This window comes from Crinia signifera, chromosome 4 (genome assembly GCF_055691185.1).
Source record: "Crinia signifera chromosome 4, ASM5569118v1, whole genome shotgun sequence".
In the NCBI taxonomy this organism is placed as follows: domain Eukaryota; kingdom Metazoa; phylum Chordata; class Amphibia; order Anura; family Myobatrachidae; genus Crinia; species Crinia signifera.
The window spans coordinates 209911618-209933633 of NC_139220.1; the positions used below are offsets into that span (position 1 = coordinate 209911618).

Sequence of the window (22016 nt, forward strand, 5' to 3'; positions counted from 1 at the left end):
GTTGTATTCCACTGTTATAGAGTCGAATCCATCTAGGGTAGCTGAAATTACAGCACAAATACCGAGTTCCCTTTGGACTAAAGATGGACAGGATGCTGGGCTGATGGCAAATGTAGCTCCAGTAGAGATCCGCTTAAAAGAAGGCAGGATAGCCCCAAAAATTCCGCAATACCCTTTAAAACCTGAAGTTGAGCTAGGAGTATACCCAGTGATCCAACGATTGCTCCAACAAGAAATCCTAGTTAGAACTTCCAGCACGGCCAATAGTCCCATCTTTCCTGTGAAAAAGAGCGGGGGGAGGGGCTACAGACTAGTGCAGGATCTGAGGGGTAAACAAAGTAGTTGAGAGCCAATTCCCCGTAGTGCCAAACCCAGCTGTCATCCTAATGCAAATCCCACCTCACTGTACTCATTTCACAGTCATTGATTTGTGTTCTGCGTTTTTCTCTGTCCCTTTACACCCTGACAGCCAGTATCTGTTTGCCTTTACCTACAGAGGAGTACAGTATACCTGGACACGACTCCCCCAGGGATTCATAGACAGCCCCAGCATCTTCTCCCAGGCCTTGCATGATTGTTTACAATCCTTTCAACCAATGAGTGGTTCGATACTAATACAATATGTCGATGACTTATTGTTGTGTTCTGAGTCACTGGAGTCATCAGTGGATGACACTAGACAGCTGCTGATGCATCTCTCAGAGACAGGGCATAAAGTATCAAAGGATAAGCTACAATTATGCCAGACCAGGGTTAAGTATCTGGGCCACTGCCTTACCCAAGGGCTGAGACACCTCACCGACGACCGAATCCAAGCGATTCAAAACATGGTACTGCCACAGACCCAGCACCAGATCCGTACGTTCCTAGGCATGTGTGGATACTGTCGCAATTGGATCCCAGGATTCTCTATTCTGGCATTACCACTACAAGAGATGGTTTCCTCAACTAAGCCAGACCGGGTCTCTCATACTGAGGAATCTGAGCTGGCTTTCAAGGAACTAAAGGTGAGCCTAACAAAGGCCCCAGCACTGGGAATGCCAGATTATGGGAAACCCTTTGAACTGTACGGAACTGAATCAGCTGGGTGTGCGGCAGGAGTACTTGTTCAAAAGCATGGTGATGCCAATCGACCAGTAGCGTACTACAGTGGCCAGCTGGACACAGTAGCACGCTCACTCCCAACTTGCTTACGAAGCGTAGCTGCGATAGCACAATTAGTAAGCAAGAGTGAGGATGTGGTGTTGGGACACGATTTAACTGTTCATGCTCCCCATGCTGTCTCTGCCCTCCTAAATTCTGCCCAAACACGTCATGTGTCCTCAGCACGGTTCATCAAGTGGGAACTGGCGCTGATGGCCCCAGTAAATATTACCATCAAAAGATGCAACACATTAAACCCAGCCACATTCCTTCCTCATGTGCCCTCCAAGGCACAAAGGGTGGAGGGTGATGGGAATGTTGCTGAATATGGTAAGGCAGAGTTTAGTGAAGGGGGGGACAAACATGATTGCATGACCTACCTGAATCAGACCTTTACAGCACGTCCTGACATAAGCGACAGCCCATTAAGTGAGGTAGACATAACCTTATTCACTGATGGTAGCTGTCATAGACAAACGGAGACGGGAGAGCTGTGCACAGGCTACGCGGTAGTAGATGGAGAAGGTATTGTGGAAGCTGAACCCTTAGGACCACCTCACTCAGCACAAGTAGCGGAACTGGTGGCACTGACCAGAGCATGTGAACTGGCCAAAGGAAAATCAGTTAACATATATACCGACTCCAGATATGCTTTCGGAGTAGTACATGATTTTGGAGCCCTATGGCGCCTCCGAAATTTCATGACGGCGGCTGGCACACCAGTGGCGCATGCGACATACATTAGAAGACTTCTGGGAGCTATCCAGCTTCCAGACAGAGTGGCTGTTATCGAATGCAAAGCTCACACATCAGAGAAGGACCCGGTGTCCCTTGGTAACAGCCGCGCTGATGAGGCAGCGAAAAGGGCCGCATGCCCTGTAAATATTTCCACCCATCCTACAAACCTCTGTACACTGAACATGGTATCCACATCCAAACTGATAGACATGCAGAATTTGTGTTCCCCACAGGAAAGAGCAGTATGGAAGTCGAAGGGATGTGGCCAAGAGTCCACCGGACTTTGGAGAGATGGACATGGGAAACCAGTGGCCCCCAGGGCATACCTTCCTAGTCTAGCCGAGGCGGCCCATGGGCTGACACATCTTGGGAAGGAAGGTATGTGCAAGCTGGTAAAGGCCTACTGGTGTGCACCAGGGTTCGCTTCTCAAGCAGGTAGAGTGGCAATGTCATGCCTCACCTGTTTGAGGAAGAACATTGGAAAAGCCATCCCAACAGAGCCATCCCACATCCCTCCTACAGAAGGCCCTTTCCAGGTAATACAAATCGACTTCATACAGTTACCACCCTGTAGAAATTTGAAATATGTATTAGTATGTGTTGACATGTTTTCCAGCTGGGTGGAGGCTTTCCCCGCTGCCTCCAACACCGCTACCTTTACAGCAAAGAAAATATGTCAAGAGTTTGTCTGTAGATATGGTATCCCAAAGGTCATCGAGAGTGACAGAGGCACTCATTTCACAGGAGAGGTCTTCCAAATCATGTGTAAACTCCTGGGGATTAATAGTAAACTTCATACTCCATATCGTCCCCAGGCGAGCGCCAAAGTTGAGAGAATGAATGGTACTATTAAGAACAAATTGGGTAAAGTTATGGCTGAAACAGGGTTGTTATGGCCAGAGGCACTGCCTATTGTGCTGTTTAGCATTAGGACCACTCCCAGGGCTCCGCTCAACTTGTCCCCCTTCGAGATATTGTTTGGTCGGCAGCCACACGTCATGATAGACCCACAGGATGATCTCAAGTGTAACAATGAGCTAACTGTACAGTATATCCTAAAGCTAAACAAACAGCTAAGGAAACAACAAAAGGAGCTGAATTTATTAACACCTGATATGCCTATCGAAAATTGCCATAATCTTAAACCAGGAGACTTTGTTATGATCCGAAATTTTTTACGCTCAGGTTGTTTGATAGACCGTTGGGAAGGACCGTACCAAGTTTTGTTGACCAGCACTACATCAATTAAAGTCGCAGAGAGAGAGACTTGGATACATTCGTCCCACTGCAAGAAAGCCAGTAACCCAGAGTTCCCGTGTGCAGAGAGCGAAAGACAAGAAGTTTCGCTAGAAGCATTGTTCCGGGAAGACTGAAAGGCAGCCAAGGCCAAGCAACCTGAGCGAGCAAAGGTCAAAGAGCAGAGCAAATAAAAGTCCCCTGGTAGAGATGATGGAAGGACTCCAAGCAACAGGTTCACAGTTATACATCTATTTCCTTGTTTTCTTTCTGTTTCCTCTTCTTCATCCAAGGATACTCGGTGGCTGCCACATTCTAGAGCGTTCGGAGCGGAGTTCTGACAGTGTAATAATGGACCCAGATATGGGTGAAGTAGAATCCCTAAACCAGCTTGATACTTTACCCATAACAGGAGAAGGTAAAAGGTATGAGGAAAACGTAGTTCAAGGGCTATGTGATGAGTTATTGTCTGGTGAGTACTGTGTCTGTAGATATTGTCAACCGAAAATGGAAGAAGAATGCATCCAGCGATGTCAGTCGACAAGTAAGGCAACTACAGGCCGACATCCCTTGAGTGATTACCACTCACTAGTGGGTAAGGTTTTAAACCAAACAGAATGCTGGGTGTGCTCACAAGTACTACATAAAAGGAGCAGTGTAGGCCTAGTCCCATACCCGCTTAATATCTCTGAGATAAGCGTATTAAATAAAGGGAGGCCACTGGATAAGAGATACCTGTATACCAGGTCCCCTAGTCTTAGATTACACCCATACCAAGTGGATAAGTCCCTGGTATGTATGAACTTCTCTAGTTCCAGAACGATTGGTACTTGGGAAGTGACATGGCACAACCAGACAATAACTTACTCCCAGCGTCCAGATGGAGAGCCTATTGATAAGGAATTATTGTTAAAGATCCGCACCAGTGGGAGACACTATAAATATGTCTACACTGTGAAGAAAAGTAAAATGATGGCCGGCAGAGTATCAGCCGGCTATTGTAATATGACCCTACAGCCAGAGACCTGTGAGGAACAAGTCAGGGAGCAGGGGACGGGAATGTTCTTATGGATAATGTGTGACAAAATCATGAAATACTCTGTCCCTTATTTTCTCCCTGACGATGTTTATTATATTTGTAGTAGAAGGGTGTACAAATGGCTCTCCATGAACTACGTGGGAATTTGTTATTTAGGTAGAGTGTTACCTGAAGTGATGACCCTTACACATGATGAAATGGTAAGCATACACAAAGGTATACCTCCTCCTTACACTCATACCCATTATGACCAAATCCATAAAAGGGATTTAACAATCAAGAAAGAACCCCTAGCTTCTGAATTGATACACGAATCGTTCGGTATCCAACTCCTCATTGCATTAGATATTACCCATACTGCCAGAGGAGTCATAAATTTTAAGTATATCCAAGCATTAGCAAGCTTGGTAGATAACATCACTGAGATTTATGATGACACCTTCAGATACACTGGGAGAGAGTTACAAGCATATAAAAGAGAGCTAGTCCAACATCGGATGGTGTTGAACTATCTGACAGCTATGACAGGAGGATATTGTGTCACCCTCTCTACACAGTTTGGGGTGAAATGTTGTACATATATCACCAACAATACTGAAGACCCAGAAGAAATCATCGATCATCGGATGGATGAGATTCTTCAGCTTAAATGGGAATTTAGACGGGAACACAATATCAGCCTGGCAGAAATAGGTGATAAGGTCAGTGAATGGACCTCCTGGTTGAACCCAATGCACTGGTTCTCCGGTTTAGGAGAATGGGCGCAAGGAATCATAGCTAACATCGGAAAACTCCTCCTCTGTATCGGTGGTGCAATCATAGTCTTTGTGTTATTGTTCAAATGTTTAAAAGTGGTGACCCGGGGAAAGACAAAACGTACTGAAATCATGAGTGTAAGAACGAGAGATGCAGAGGAAGACCAGGGCTTGGTATATGACCCTAGAATCGAAACCACCACCCTTTAAAGAAACCATATTTGTGAAAGTGTATATGTTGTAACCTCCCTTGTTTTTATTTTTATCCCAAAAATTGTACATTATCCTTCGTCACCCTGAGTAGATTGTTCGATAAATGCGGCCCATCGTTTATCCATGATCCTGGATCGGCCAAAGAGCAGATGGTTTACTCCCCTTATATGTTTAATTCACGGATCCCAATTTCTTTGTTAGGATTATGAATTTCTGTATTGTTATGTAAAATGTTTGTACTGTGACAGTTTTATATTTACTGTCAAAGGGTGGACTGTTAAAGTCGAGTTGCACACACGCCATTTTAGGATAGTATGGCCGCCATTTTGGTTCGCAGAGTTGCGCAAATAAAGTTTCCATACCCGAGTCTGTGTGACAAAGTGGACCAGAAGCACAGCCATACTATTACACATAAATTCATAATAACATACTTACACTAAATAAAATATAGTTAAAGGTTTAGAGCACCACACATAGCTTAGTTAGCATTACATACATCCGTCTGTATGATGTTTAGTACCGTTACGTTCCGTTTCTTATGCGCAGTATTCCGGTCATTGCGAATATTTCGCAATCCATACGGTCCGATAGTTATGAACAAAATCCATATTCCCAAGACAGTTTCTGTTAAAAAGTGTATAACAAAGGAATCTAGTTGTAACCGGTTCTTACTGCTATTTACAACCCCTGACGACGATACCAACAGACAAAGGACTCCAAAGTTCACCTTCCCCCTGCACCTTTGCAAACCAGTTGTATTACTTTGCCCCAATCACAGAGGACTTGACATACGAACCCTGACCAATAGGAATGGCCTTTGACCTCCCCCTTCTGACCCTATAAGATAGGTGACCCAGGGCGGCCTCGGTCACTTCGGCACATCTTCCTTTCCCTGACCTTCGACCGGGCTATAGTTCAACCCTGAACGATAGCGAGCTCCGACCGGACTGCGCTGCGCATATTTGATGAGACGGTAACGGTTTCATTCACTGTACTTTCTTTTATTATATTGTTGGCTGATTGTGTCCTGTATCTGTTTTTCTTCCCCTAGCAGAGCCTGATTATTATACTCATTGTTAGACTATTGTATTACTTGTTATACCTGTATTTTCTATTCCTGTAACCCCCTTTTGTCCATTAGGGACTTAAATACATCCTATTACGGAGTTTCTATCTCCTTACTTCTATACTGTGGTTGTGTCTGTTATTCGCATATAGCGATAAGGTATATTACGGACACTGTCCTAAAAGGTATATTCGCAGATTAGAGTCAGAGTACTGCGAAAGGAGTGGGGCAGGTGGTGATCAGCCCTTCCGGGAGGCCGTTGGTTGGCTGTGAGAGCTCTTAGCCAATCAGAGGACGGTTAATCATTTGACACTTTAAAAAAAAAATTGTAATACCCGTGCCCGTCCCACTGATCACTGCCCACCCCACTGCTTCTCACCAGCCGCTGGTGCTCAGCACCCGCCACTGCCCAGCGTGCCCGTTCCACTGCTCGCTGTAGCGGTAGGACACGCTGAAAGGTGTGTGCCAGTGAGGTGGTACCGCTGGCACACACCTCAGAATCGGAATGGATTCCGTGTGTGCAGCTGATGGGTCCGATCCGACAGATTGAACTTGCAGCAGGTTCAATCTGTAGGGTCTGACCCAATGCGGGCCGGATCAGGTGCCAAACACATCTGATTTGGGCCGTTTTCTCAGCCCGATCCGTTGGAATTGGGCAAAATAGGATACGTTTATGGGGGCCCGACCCCCAAATTTCCCTCTGCATACTTGAGTTAACATGTTTCTGGTATGTACCTACAAATGTGATTAGAATTACAAAGGACAGCTCTCCATATAAAAGCTGTCCTTTGTGATTTGTGATCACATGACTTCCAGGTTCTACGCATGTGCAGTATGATGCAATTGGATCTCTCCAGAGATGTGAAAAGAAGTCCATATGCTTCTATTGGCTAAGATCATCTAAAGGTGTCCTTACCCCCTGAGTCCAAGTTCCGGAAAGTATCTTGGTACATATGGGAATGCAGCCAAAACTCAAAAAAACGCATTTTTTTTTAGTTTTGTCTGTATTTTTCCCTTAGTACATCCCCCCATCAATAATTCCTAAAATAGCAACAAGGGAGGGGTAGAGGTCATAAGACCTTACATATGAGGAGGAAGGAATGGTCAGTTGGCAAAGATACATAAAGGAGGGAAAACAATGAGCTATGAGTAGGGCTGACTCACTTTATTAAAGAGGTACATATTGGCCCTTATTCTGATCGGTGCGGATATTCCCGCATTCTTACGGAGCGGTCCGCACGCCACGGTGTTCTGCCGCGTGCGGCCATCGTCCGTAGAAACGCCCACGTGTCCTCCGCATTCGGACGGACTCACTCTTTAAGAACAGGGCGTGTTTACGGACGACATACAAACCATGCGTGTGCGGGAGAAACACTCAGATTCTGCACGGTATTACAGAGTATTACAGAGTATGCTCGGGAATACCGCATCCGAACGGGAGCCAAGCGGTGCTACCGCCCGTAAGCGGTGTATTTACGCCAAACAACCCACTATTATGTCAATTCTGCAATACATCACATGACCCACTTATTCAATTACCTATCCTCATAAAAAAATGCTTATTTGGAATTGGAATCAATTAGATTCCAATATATCCTTACAAGCATGCCTAACACATGCATTGCACACATTAACCCTTACAGCAATTGAAGTGCAATGGTTTGTATTAGACCCTGTGTAAAATATTATAAACAATCTACACATATACTGTTTAATGTGCAAAGAAAACCAACAACTTTGAACTTGCATAAATTATTTATTACCAGGAACAATTAACAATTAAATATAAAAAAACCAAAGAAAAAATTATAGAAGTAAATCGCGCAGGTCCTGCAGATCGGCTAATAATAGCCGTAAATGGTGTTCCGCACGCAGGAGGGCCCCACGAACCCCCTCATCTGCCGGTGTTGTGGCATCTGTGGGCATGTCAAAGGGGCAAAAATTAGTCATGATATTCATGCATACATTTCACATACTGCTACATACATTGCAGAAATGCTAGGTGACATGTGTGTGTATATATATATATATATATATATATATATATGTAGAGAGATAGAGACACACATAGATAAATAGATATGACACATACATATATACATACATGCAAACTTATTTACTACATACTTTGTTTTTTTCCCTCTACCCTTTACTCTGCAGAAGACATAACAGTCATAGTGTTTCTTCTCAGTCACAACCCACCCATGACTAACCAATGACAAGCATGTCATGGCCTCCGTCAATAAGAACTTGTCACAATCTCCTCAGTCTAAGTTCAGTGATGGTTCGTGGCATGGGAGTTATGCAAATGTCAGGAATGCACAGTACACATCCTCAAAATCATAATTCAGTCTAAACCAACCTACAATTCTGTGAGGCCAAAAAAACAATCTGAACTACAGGGGGTGTTTAGGTAGAGGAGGCTCCTGGGACACTGGCAACTTGTGACTCCATTCCAAGGTAGGCCGGGCCATACTCCATTTATAGCATACATCCTATAGTTTATAAATAACATTCACCAAAAATATAGATTCCACTATTTGATGGGTCATAATCAACGCTTGCAGCAGGTGAATTTAATCCACAAATGATCCACTCATCCCTTTACTCCAGGATCCTGTTTAACTGCAACGGTTATGTGGCAGTCAAAATGGAGCTCCAAGCCATCCCACAAACCTGTGTAATTCAGAGGTGTCCTGGATGAAAGGGATGCCTTGGACACCCCATCTAACCCGTACCTGTATCTGTAGCTACCCACTTTGGGGTCTGTATTAATAGTATTGTACCAAAATTTTTAATCACCAGTGCTACATAACAAATACCAGTCCAACTACTTCATGAATGATGCATTATGTAAACATACCGATCTGATGGGACTCCGGGGCCTCACACGCCTCCTCCCCCTCGGATTCGGACACCTCTGGGGCAACCGTGGCCTCCTCAGCCACCTCCTCCGCCAGCTCCTCCGCCACCATCACCTCCTCCACCTCCTCCGCCACAACCACCTCCTCCACCACCACCACCTCCTCCACCACCTCCTCCACCACCACCACCTCCTCCACCTCCTCCTCCGCCACCAACACCTCCTCCACCTCCTCCTCTGCCACCAACTCCTCTTCCACCTCCTCCACCACCACCTCCTCAGGCACCTCCTCCTCCTCCACCACCTCCTCCACCATCTCCTCCACCTCCTCCACCATCTCCTCCACCATCTCCTCCACCTCCTCCACTTGCTCCTCCACCATTTCCTCCTCCTCCTCCACTTGCTCCTCCTCCACCCTCGCCGCCACCTCCTCATCACGCTCTTGCGCCTGCTCCTCCGCCAGGGCTGCCTCGGCCTGCTCCCGTGCCTGTCGTGCTCGGGCTCGTGCTGTGTGGTAGAAAACAAAATCATGGTCAATGTCGGGTCATTGGGGCACATGTAGTAATCCATAACAAGACATACATGGAAGGGTGATAATGTTGGCAAACGATGCTTGAAAGTAGCTCCTTACTGTTAATGGACTCCAAAATGTGACATTTAAGTTATTATGTGATTGTTAGTAATTTGTTCAATCATTACAACCCTGGCATTTATCAATGTTGAACACATATTAGATCTGGCACATTGTATGCATCTGAATCATGAATGCTATGTCATTACATATAAAAGCCACATGACTGCATGTTAACCAGGAAGAAGCACACATAACAGTCTATGGACTTTAAACCCATGGACACCCACTTATCATGAGACACATTTTATTGTTTATAGATGGTATGATGTAAGTGCGAAATTTCATAGCTAAAATACTCACAATCAGCTATCTCGCCCCTAATTTGCTGGAGAAGCTGGGGCTGGCGCCTGCGGAGGTCCGACCACCGCCTCTCGAGCTGGCCGATGCTCCTCCGCACCCGGGTGCGGGCGTAAATCCGGCGCCCTGCCGCAGCATAGGCCCGCCGCTTCTGCCCATTTGTGATAAAGGGCCCCGCACGGCCCAGCCTTGTCTCCATGACGGAGACCAGAGCCCTCAGCTCCGCAGGCGAAAATGGCTCTGCCCTGCGTGTCTCCGCCATGTTAACAATGGCATCAATCAACCAATCAGGTGGTGTCATTGGTTTATCACAGTTATTTGTGTTAATAACTTTATTGTTCATCTTTACATGAACAGCGTCTCTGCGCCAACACAAATGGTGACAATTTTGCATGCCTTAAAAACAGTAGTGCTGATGTATGGGAATGAGCAAATCTGATATATATAAAACACAGTGTGTATGCACTTAGCAAATCCAATAAGGCCTCGCTCCGCCAAGCAACGCGTGCTATAGCTTAGCAACGCATAGCTGTACTTAGCATTACTTACTCTATGCATCTATGTGTATGCGTACATTTATGTTTAAAAGACACATACACATACTTGCAGGTATCCTGAGTCCAGCATTATACACCAGCGCTGCCTGCCTGGCTGCCTGGCTGCCTGCCTGCCTGCCTGCCTGGCTGCCTGCCTGCCTGCTCCTTGAAATGTTTAAACATGTTAATAAATTGAAATATCATATATATATATATATATATATATATATATATCTGCAAACAAATCATACATCAACACAGGAAAAAATCCCCAACACATTAGAGAATAAATCAATGTACTCACCAGTCATCAGGGATAGTATCAACTACAATAATGAAGATATAACAAACACATAAGATCCCTTGTACAAGGTATAATAATGAGCACCTATATTGTACTTCCCCCAAAACTAAGCACATATGATAAATATCTACTATTTCTTTGCCATTAGGAGGGCAGGCTGGCTAATTGTCGTTTTGTAACACTGACAACTACCACACTGTACTTATTTGAAGGGGTGATTTTTACAACAATTGGTGTGTTCTGGTCCACTAGATAAAATGTACCTGAAGTATCTTTGCGCCACAGAGTCCCGCAGCTGGTATCCCCTCCGGCATTCAGGGGCGCGGGATGGGCGCATGGGCGGATCTTGCGGCTCAGATGGTACCTCCCACTCATCAAAGGGTATCTCACGCCGCACAGCAATGTTGTGGAAAAATATACACAGGCCCACGATCCTCGACACCATTTGAGGCGCATACTGTAAGTCACCACCAGTGCGGTGGAGCACTCTAAATCGACCCTTTAAAAGGCCAATTGAGCGCTCCACCACTTGCCTGGTGGCAACATGCGCCCGATTGAATGCCTCCTGTGGGCCCGGTGCTGGGGAGCTGTACGGCGTAAGTAGCCAGGGCGTACATGGGTAACCGGAGTCACCCAGAACCCACGCATCACGGCCTTCCAGCTCTTGTAGTCTTTGCCATATCCCGGTTTGTCGGATGACATGAGAGTCATGGGCACTTCCGGGAAACTTCGAGTTGAAGGCGAGAATCTCCATGGATGGGCCACATACCACCATCACGTTCAGTGAGTGGAACAATTTGCGGTTCCTATATATCTTCTCACTTCGAGATGGAGGCACAAATGGTACATGGGTGCCATCCACAGCCCCTATCACATTAGGGAAGCCAGCAATTTGATGGAAGGCCTGCTGGCTTCTGCGCAGGGTCTCGGTGGCAAATGTCATGCCCATGAAGTGCCCCTTGCGCCTGAACATGGCCGACGTCACACGCCTCAGGATTCGGCAGAAGGCCGGCTGAGATATTCCAGCAAGTACTGCCACTACTTGTTGGAATGATCCTGAGGCGCAGAAATGCAACACCGCCAGCAGCTGTGTGTGAGGCGGAATTGCTGTCGTGATCCCGTGTAGAGGTTCCAGATCACTCTCAATTAACGAGAGCAGATCCAGAATTACATGTGGCGGTAACCGGTACCTAGTAAGTACCTCATCATCGGGCATAGCAAACAGAGTCACCCGTGTGCGATAGATTCTAGCACGTCCTGGCCTCCTTGGGCGACGAGTGGGGAGAGCCGCAAGTGCCCTTAGCCTCCTTTCCATGTCCCGCATCATTGCTTCAGCAACCTATAAAGAAATGAACATAAATACTGATGCACCTATGCACATAATGGCCATATCCCACTACAAATAGATTTGTAGGCTTCAATACGTACAATAGATGGCCGCCCCGTAAAATCCCGAAGATCCATTTGACTCTATAATGATGTAACAATAATATGAACTCAATACACACCGTCCTAAACACACAGATGCTTACAACATCTAACTACTAAACACTACTTGAGTATCAAAGGTGTCTGCATTTGTTGCCGACATCATGTACTATGAGACATTCCAGCTATTGCTGGGACATGTTGTCCTGCAATAGATGAACACACACAGGTTTAAGACCTGTGAGTGAAATAGTGAACATGTGACATGTTGCAATAATGCTACAAAGACTTTGCTGGCCCAACAATCTGTAGTCAGTGAGGCAATGGTGCATACATTCATACACTTACATTGTTAATGGATAACATATCTACAAGGACCATGGAAGAGCTTACCTTAGACCCTGACAAGTCCAGATCTGGAGACAAATGATTCTAGCAGCAACTCACTATTTATAGGCCTGTCACATGTGTGGTCTAGAACAGTAGTGATGAGTATTGCATGACTTGTGGGCTGGATTTTCTAAGGGATTGGGCTACTTTTAGCTTGCAATCAAACGCCACAATACCACAGTAGTCATGAACCAAATGTCATGTCATGCTAGCAAATAGCATGTGTATTGTGCGATAGTCACAGGTGTATCAGAAGATTCTATGCAATGTTAGAATTGGTGACCAGTATTTCATGTAGAAGTTTCGCCAGGTTTTACACAATGGAATTTCCGCCACCGTATGCGGCGCGAAAAAACAGCGACGTACGCTCGTGCACGGAACGCAGCTGCCGCGGATGTCCGCCAAACAGGATACACAAACAGTATATAAAGGTGTATTAGAATGTGACAATGTTGTTGCTAACATGTCTGGATCACAACCAGAGGTGGACCAGGAGCTGCAGCAACTATTTGACCAGATGGACTCCAGCACCACCTATGTGCCACTGCACATGCAGCCAGTGGGTAATGAGGAGGCTGCTGGCCCTTCTACAGCAGGGCAACCTGCACCTGACCATTCTACAGCAGGGCAACCTACACCTGGCCCTTCTGCAGCAGGGCAACCTGCAGCTGTCTCATATGCACCATCAGAAGAATCTTTTGGAACACAACCGGGGACTTCACAAGATAGTACCATGGCCAGCACTTCAAGTGCAGCGACACGTGCCAGGGGGCGTGGCCATGGACGTGGCAAGGGGAGAAAGAGGGCAACAGAGGAACCAACTACAAGAAATAAGGCATATGAAGCACAGGAGCTTGCCATCCTGGTTCCCCGAGCACGTGATTTGATTGAGTGTCCATCAGAGAGGCTGACACACACACGCAGATGGAAGATTTGGGAAGAGATAACGGCAGAGATTAATGAAGTTGCGCCACAAGTTCGTGAGGCCGACCATGTCAAGAAGAGGCAAGTTGTTTTGTGATACATGTGCCCAGTAATAGACAAGTAATGATTGAATTCATGCTTAGATGGATTTTGCAAATGGCCGGTGAGGTTGTTACCATACACAGACATTATTGACATGTTATTTGGTTGAGAGTTAGAGTAGGGTGATTGTGAATGTGTATTGTAACGGTTGATATCATAGTTGCATGTAATGTTATCTTTTGGACATTAAGCACATGTCGTAATATGTAGCACAGAGCAATGGCAGCAACAGCAAACATCTGGAGTGACATGTATTAATATGTCAACTTACATTGCAGGTGGCAGGACTTCAAAACCAACCTGAAGAGGAAGATGACCAAGCGGTGGGAACACAGCCAGACATCTGGGGCCGGGCCCATGCCATCAGGGCTAGAGTTCACCCCCCTGGAGTTGATGGCCGAGAGCTGTGTATCAGTTGAGGAGGTCAGGGGGGTGAGCACGATGGATAGCGAGGCCCCAGCTGAAGTGTTTGCGTCTTTTATTGAAGGTAAATATTTGTCATGCCATAAACTTGTGCAAGTAATTATCTTAGAATGTGTCCTAATTGTGTTTATCATTTTCCACAGACACCCCACTGCTTGGTGACGACTCTGGTCAGGAGGTGGAGGAGTCCGTGCCACCTGGCCCCAGTGGTAGGCCTGTGCAGCAGCAGCCATCGGCCCAAGCCGATTTGGCCAGGTTGGCCCAGATGCTTGGGGACATAAACCAGCAGGGAGAGTTGGCATCAGAACGGATGCATAGGACCGAGGAGATCATGGCGAGCTTGGTCAGCACCCAGCAGGCCATCGCTGGGAGCCTGCAGGCCATGGCTGAGGCGCATCAGGCCATGGCTGCAAGTGCTCAGGTGCTGGCCGAGCAAGCCACCCGCCAAAATGATCTCCTCCTCCACCATAATGAGCTTATGGTGGAGCTAGTTACCAGCAACAGGGTCCTAATGTCATCCGTTTCTGGTGCATTACCACCAGCAACACTCCCTGCTGGCAGGAGGGGTAGACCAGCCAACCCCTCACCAGCATCTGCTCCACCTGCCCCAGCATCTGGCCGTGCCCGAAGAGCTGCTGCACAGGCCAAGGAGCCTACCAAGGCCAAACGTGGTCGAAAATGAACTTGTGGCTGCATTAATCTCCACCGTTATCTCATCCCAAATCTTCCATTGTACTGTGTGTGTCAGCTTCTTGTGTCCAATCACGTGCTGAGGGTAACCAGATGAGCCCTTGCTTCAAATGTCCTTTTTGGTTCCCCTGTTGCCCTCTTTTGCCTGCCATTACTGTCAGCTGCACTTGATGTGATGTTGCTAAGTCCCCGGTTGTGTTCCAAATGATTCTGCTGATGGTGCATATGAGCCAGCTGCAGGTTGGCCTGCTGCAGAAGGGCCAGGTGTAGGTTGCCCTGCTGTAGAATGGTCAGGTGCAGGTTGGCCTGCTGTAGAAGGGCCAGCAGCCTCCTCATTTCCCACTGGCTGCATGTGCAGTGGCACATAGGAGGTGCTGGAGTCCATCTGTGTGCAATTATATTTGTTTTGTATTATAATTTATTTTGGTACATTCCTGCCATGGTTTGTTTTTTTTTGGTATTTTTATTTTTTTGTCATTGCATCACAGTGGCATTGACTGTGAAATGTATATAAATAAATTTCTTTACTTTACAACAATTGTGTGGTTTAATTAGTACATGTCGCATACACATGTGTATTGCTAGTATTAATATTCAGTCATGTCCATTGTTAGCAGGTTTAAAGTGTGTCAGAAGTACAGCATATGTGGGTGATTAGTAAGGTTTCCTTGAAGCAGCAATGGTTTCAATTAAAGCACTGACAAGCGTCCTATTAGTGAGTAATGAGTAAAGGAGTCGATTTTATTGGGTTCAGGTGTTAATGCTTGTAGTCATTAGGCGGTCCGTTCGCCTCCCGCAGGAACGAGTGGTGTCCGCAAAGCAATAGTGGCCTTTTGGACACCGCACATTTCTTCCCTTTTTGTTCGCGTGCATTCGGAGTGGTATCCGAATGCACGCCCCCCAACATAAGTGTACTCCCCCGTGTCCGCCCATGTTTCCGCCCCGTTTTGCCCACTTTGAAACTACGCCCATGTGTCATTCCGCATGACGCCCATAATACGCCCATATTTCCCGAATGATTGCGGTGACCAGTTTTGTACGGGATTTGCCCGAACAGGTACGGAGTCAAGGCGTGGCACATGCGCGTAGCGTTCTCCACGCATGCGCAGACGCCGTAAAGACGCGATCCGAAAGTATGCGGTAAAGTACGCGTCAATCAGAATAAGGGCCATTGTCGGTGTGTAATAAACTGAGAAGCTAGGCAGAGAGTTTGACTGAGCAAGGAACACTGGGGTAGATGTATGAAGCAGTGAAAAGATAGAAGTGAGCCAGGCGAGAAGTGGATCCCAAAAATCTTAGAGGGGTGAAATGATATATGTCTTTCTAAGTGATTATTATTATCATCATTTATTTATATGGCGCCACAAGGGTTTCACAGCGCCTGACATAACATAGATGAGCAAAGAACAATACAAGAAAGATTGTGATTTACAGTACAAATGCAAATTAGGACAAGTTCATGGTAAATAAAAAAGACAGTTGCATCAGTGGACACTGATGCTATGATAACAGTAGCAGAGATATATTCTAAGAAAAGCACATGAGGAGAGATGAGTTGAACCTGGATTCTAAGCAATATGGGGAGACAGTGATTCATTTTGCAGAGGGGAGAGACAGAAGTGCCAGCATTTCAGTGATACTGATGAGCAGCAGCCAGCAGCTTCTGGTATTCCTTGTGAAACCCCATGTTGGCATTAAAAGAGAGGAGTGACATTAAGTCACACATGAAATGTTTACGTTGCCCCTAACCATTCACTTCCCTCGGCAGTTACCGGATAACAGTGACCCTGATTGAGAACCCCATACTAAAATGTTTACTTGCTTAAAATATAATGTCATCAGTTCAAAAACACCTTTTAACTAAAAGTAACATACCGTAAGAGAGAATAAAAATACTAGTCGTGTATGGTAGTCAATGATCTGTTCTTTGCAGATGGTCAGTAGTTAAGGCTTCTCTGAATTATTTAATATTTCATACATTAATAAATGGATGATAAGTGCATTAGACTAGGTCTAATATAAGGCACAGCTCCCACAGTGCATCCTAACATGATGAAACTGATTAAAATTTTAGTGTTTGGTATGGCCTATTTTTTATGCGTTATCATGCTCTACCAATTATATTACACAGTGTATTGGGATGTAGTTGAAATCCCGGCGGTCGGAATCCCGGCAGTCAAAATCCAGACGCCGGAATCCCGACCACCGAAATCCCGGCACTTTGCCCCACGACACCCATAGAGGGAGAATAAATTAGTGTGCCGAGCGCAGCAAGGCACCGGGTCCGATGCGCGGCGAGCGCAGCGAGCCCGCAAGGGGGGGGGGCGGGGCGAGCCACGTCCCCCCCCCCATGTCGGGATTTCGGTGTCGGGATTTTGACAGCCGGGATTTCGAACCAATCCCAGTGTAATACATTTTAAATATTATACATGGGTGTTTTTTAAATTTTTATTTTATTGGATCTTAAACAAATATTGACAATAGAAACATAGAATTTGACAGAAGAAAAGAACCACTTGGCCCATCTAGTCTTGCCCCATCTAGTCTGCCCCCTCAAACCTTATTTGATCCTTATTTTTTGTATGGATATCAATATGCCTATCCCAAGCATGTTTAAACGGTACTACTGTATTTGCCTCTACCACCTCTGATGGGAGGCTATTCCACATATCTACTACTCTTTCTGTGAAGTAATTCTTCCTCATTTCGCCTGAATCTTCTAGTTTCAGTGCATGTCCTCTTGTTCTGCTGCTCCTCTTCTGGCAAGTACCAGAGCCAGATATGCACACAATATATGATCCATGGTGTACATGCCGGCATTATACACATGTGCAGCAGTGTGTACTGCTAGAGATTCGCTGAGTTTTGATAAGAGATGTGTCGAAAAGATAGCCAGGTGAGGCACTGTCTCACCTGCCATTGACTTTTTACTCCAGAGTTTTGACTATAAAAATGATTAGAATAATAAAAATAAGATTTGTTTAATAAATTGTTTGTCATTTTGACATACTTTATCAATTCAAAATGCCGGCATACACGCTAGTATGACAGGAAAGGCTGTGCCTCACCCCACCGCACGCCACTGCTCCCTATGCAACCAAGCATCTTACTTGCCTTCTTCATTGCTTTGTTACATTGCCTACCTGCCTTTAAGTCCCCTGAAATAGTGACACCTAGATCCCTCTCTTCCTTAGAAGTTTCCATTATAGTGCCAATTATACTATATTTAGTCTTTGGATTTTTGAGACCCAAGTGAATGATATTGCATTTTTGGGAATTAATCTGAAGTTGCCATGCTCTTGGCCATTCCTCTAATCTACCTACTGTAGATCATCAATCATTTGTTTTACCCCTCCTGGTGTGTCTACCCTGTTGCATACCTTTTTGTCACCTGCAAAAAGGCACATTTTACCCTCAATTCCATTTGCAATATCACCAATAAAGATATTAAAAAGCACTGGTCCAAGTATAGATCCCTGGGGTACCCCACTTGTAACCTTTCCCTCCTTTGACCCCACTTGTAACCTTTCCCTCCTTTGACTGTATTCCGTTTACGACAACTCTCTGTTTTCTGTCCTGCAACCACGCTCTTATCCATTTAACTATCTTAAAATCCAATCCCAAGCTTTCAAGTTTATTTAACAGTCTGCGATGTGGGACAGTGTCAAAAGCCTTACTAAAGTCTAGATAAGCTACATCTACAGCCCCACCTTGATCTATTACTTTAGTCACCCAGTCAAAAAAGTCAATAAGATTTGTTTGACATGATCTTCCCCCAGTAAACCCATGCTGTTTCGGATCCTGTAAATTGCTGGTTTTGAGATATTCTACAACTCTTTGTTTTAAGAGTGTTTACATCAATTTCCCTACTACTGATGTAAGGCTCAATTGTGGATAGTTACTTACCTCTTCCTTTCTTCCACTTTTGTGCAGTGGGACTACATTCGCTGTTTTCCAGTCCTCTGGGATTACTCCAGCAGCTAGTGACTGGTTGAATAATTCTGTTATTGGTTCGACCAGCTCCCCTTTAAGCTCTTTTAGTATCCTTGGATCCCATCTGGCCCCATTGATTTATCCACTTTCAGTTTTGAGAGTTCTGTGAGGACTTTCTCCTCTGTAAATGTACTTGTTTCTCCCTCAGTTTTCTGACTATACTTGCAACTTAACTGTGGCCCCTTCCCCTTTCTTTCAGCAGTGAATACTGAGCAGAAATAATTATTAATATGATCTGCTATTACATTGTCCCCCTCAAGAAGACTTCCACTCTCTGTCTTTAGTCTTATTATTCCTCTTTTTTATTTTCTCCTTTCACTTATATACCTAAAAAAGTTTGCCCCCCTTTACCCACTGACTGGGCCATTTTCTCTTCAGCCTGTGCTTTTGCACATCTCATTACCTTCTTAGCCAATGCATGTATAATACAATAAAGATAGCATTGATTGTATCAAGACATAGGGGTCTATTCAATTAAAGTTGGATCAATTCCGACATTTATTTGTTGGAATGGATCCGACATTCAATCAGCAGCCAAATCTGACTGTCGGATTTGGCTGCTGTTGCTCACCCGACCGGGACCGGGTGAGCGACGGAGGAGGCAGATGGGAGGCGGGACAGCGAAGAGAGTGCTGGGTGAGCTGCTGCTGCTGCTTCTCACCTGGTCCCGTGATGGGAGGAGGCAGCGGGAGGACAACAGACAGGAGGACGGCGCCTGGTGAGCTGCTGCTGCTCACCAGGCGCCATCCTCCCTGTTTCAATTGGACTTCTTTTAAAGTTGTATTGAGATTGTTGGAAATGAAAAGCACATGGTTTTGCAGCTACTCTGCCAATCCATGTTTCAGACAGGTCAGAGCATTCCAACCTGTTGGAAAAACAGCCCTTATTGAATAGGTCTGGATCCCTTCCGACCTATTCAAGCCAGAAACTGCCGTCTTTAAGGAAGCACCCACCTCAAGAGCTTTGGGGTCAATCCTATTGTTTGTGATGTGTCTGATGTGTTGGTGCTGTCGACAATGGCACCAAACCTTACGCCCTTTGCAGGCTGGAATCAGCTCAATGTAGCACATAATTGTTCAGAGCCCTATGGCGCAGCAAGCACTTGTGTTCCAATATGGGCAGCTGTAAAGTGCACCTGATGCCCCGATGACTAATAGCCATGACCAGTTTTGATTTCTCCTAGACTTCTGTATTATGGGCAGTGCTGGATTGAGAAAAGCTACTACAGATGCTGTTGTCAGGTAACGGTGGCCCCACTGGGCCCCTCCATCAGACTTGGTCCCGGGTAATTTGTACACCCCCCCCCCCCCTATCAGCACCTAATGGGGCTAAAGGGACTTTGTTATGTGCATTTGCCACATATGTGTTTCAAGTTTTTATCCCATTGGTCAAAGGCCCTTATTTAGATGTGATTGCAGTACAAATTTGTTCGGAAAATGGGCAAAACCATGTGCACTGCAGGAGGGGCAGATGTAACATGTGCAGAGAGAGTTAGATTTGCTCCCATTTGCTCCCATTGGTGAGAGAGTTAGATTTGCTCCCATTTGCTCCCATTGGTGGCAGTCCACCCCACGTGTGTTGAATCTGAAATCTAAATTGCAGTGTAAAAATAATGCAGCCAGAATTTAAGCTGCACAGAAATAAAGTAACTCACACAAATTTAACTCTCTCTATACATGTTACATCAGTGCCCACTTGCAGTGCACATGGTTTTGCCCATTTTGAGAACACATTTGTACTGCTATCAGATCTGAATAAGGGCCACAGTGTACATAATTTAGATTGGCAAACTTTGTGAATTGTAATGCAAAACAAGGTGCGCACACTTAACAAAGATTACACAAAATCTCAGGGCTATCATAACAGCATTGTATGTCCTGGGGGAAAAAATGCACTGTGGACCCTACAGCAGGGCCAGATTAAGCCTTCGGGGGGCCCGGGGCACTTGTTATTACTGGCTGCAAACTGCATAGGAGAATATTAAACTGTCAAAACACAGAGTAAAAACAGTATAAACGTGGTCAATGGGTAACTGCAGGGGGCGGGATTAATATAAACAGTAGGCCCTACACTATTGTCTTTCTCAAGTCTCCAACAAAAATTCTCTCTCCCAAATAGTGAACTTTTGCATTATTTCCAGAACTCCCATTGGTGGCAGTCCACCCTTAAGGATAGCAACCCTTCCAATCCACTACTTTGGCTGTTATCTCAAGGCTGTTGCAGTCTTATTCTGAACATGATATTTCCTTCTGGTATAAGTTCCTACAAGACTTGTCACCCCCCACTAAATCTAACGATCAGAGGAAATGGGAGGCTGAATTAGGAAGGGATCTAACTGCTAAACAATGGAATATTTCTATGTCAACATTCTGGCCCTCATGCTCCAAATTCTGTTGGCGCCTATGCGAGGAGGTGGGCAACATATTTCATGTGTTCTGGACTTGCTCAGTACTGACCAAATATTGGGCAGATGTCTTTGATCTACTTAATGTTGTACTCGCTATTCAGATCTCCCCATCCCCCTCCCTGGCCTTACGGAATGCCATCCCCGTTTCCATCCCTAACCACAAACATTATGTTTTGGGCCATATATTAATAGCTCCATGTGCAGCCCTAGCTCAACTTTGGAAACAGGCGGGTCCCCCTCTGATACTGAAAGTGATCCATAAAACTAATTTTCACTTTATTATGGAAACAGAATTCAGACCCTACACCTGTTCAGCATCCTCACCAATAGCCCAATGGTCATACTGGCACACATACGTCACCGAAGGAGCTCAGTATTTCCCTGACCTCTCTCAAGTAAGCCCTCTACAATTTAGTCTCAATGAGAAAGATACTGCTTCTCCAACAGCTATCACTACCCCAGGTGATACTTAAACCAAACTGTTTAATCTGTGATGTTCCTGCTCCGTATAATGTCTGATATGATTATTTACATTTTTATGTATATTGTTGGACCCTGAGTGACCCCTCCCCCATGTTTTTGTTTCCCTACTTCTTTTTTCTGTACCCCATTTCTATGAACATTTTCAATAAAAACTTATTGATGTGAAAAAAAACCTCCCATGACGAGGCCGCTGCTGCTACTGTCCTCCATGGGCCTGAGAAGCATATGATGAACTCCACAAAGCAGAGCTCAGCACAAGCCTCTCAGCCTCTGACCTCTTGTGCAAAGCCTCCTGGGATTTAGTCCATTCCTAGTAATGCACTACTCATTTGTGCAGTCAGTGTGCCTTGGC

The 22016-nt window shown here is 45.5% G+C and overlaps 1 protein-coding gene across 1 annotated transcript in view; it reads right to left on the reverse strand.

The window, feature by feature from the left end:
* LOC146074942 (synaptotagmin-4-like) overlaps positions 1-22016 on the reverse strand; it is a 49871-nt gene that overhangs the window by 19911 nt on the left and 7944 nt on the right. The window lies entirely within an intron of this gene.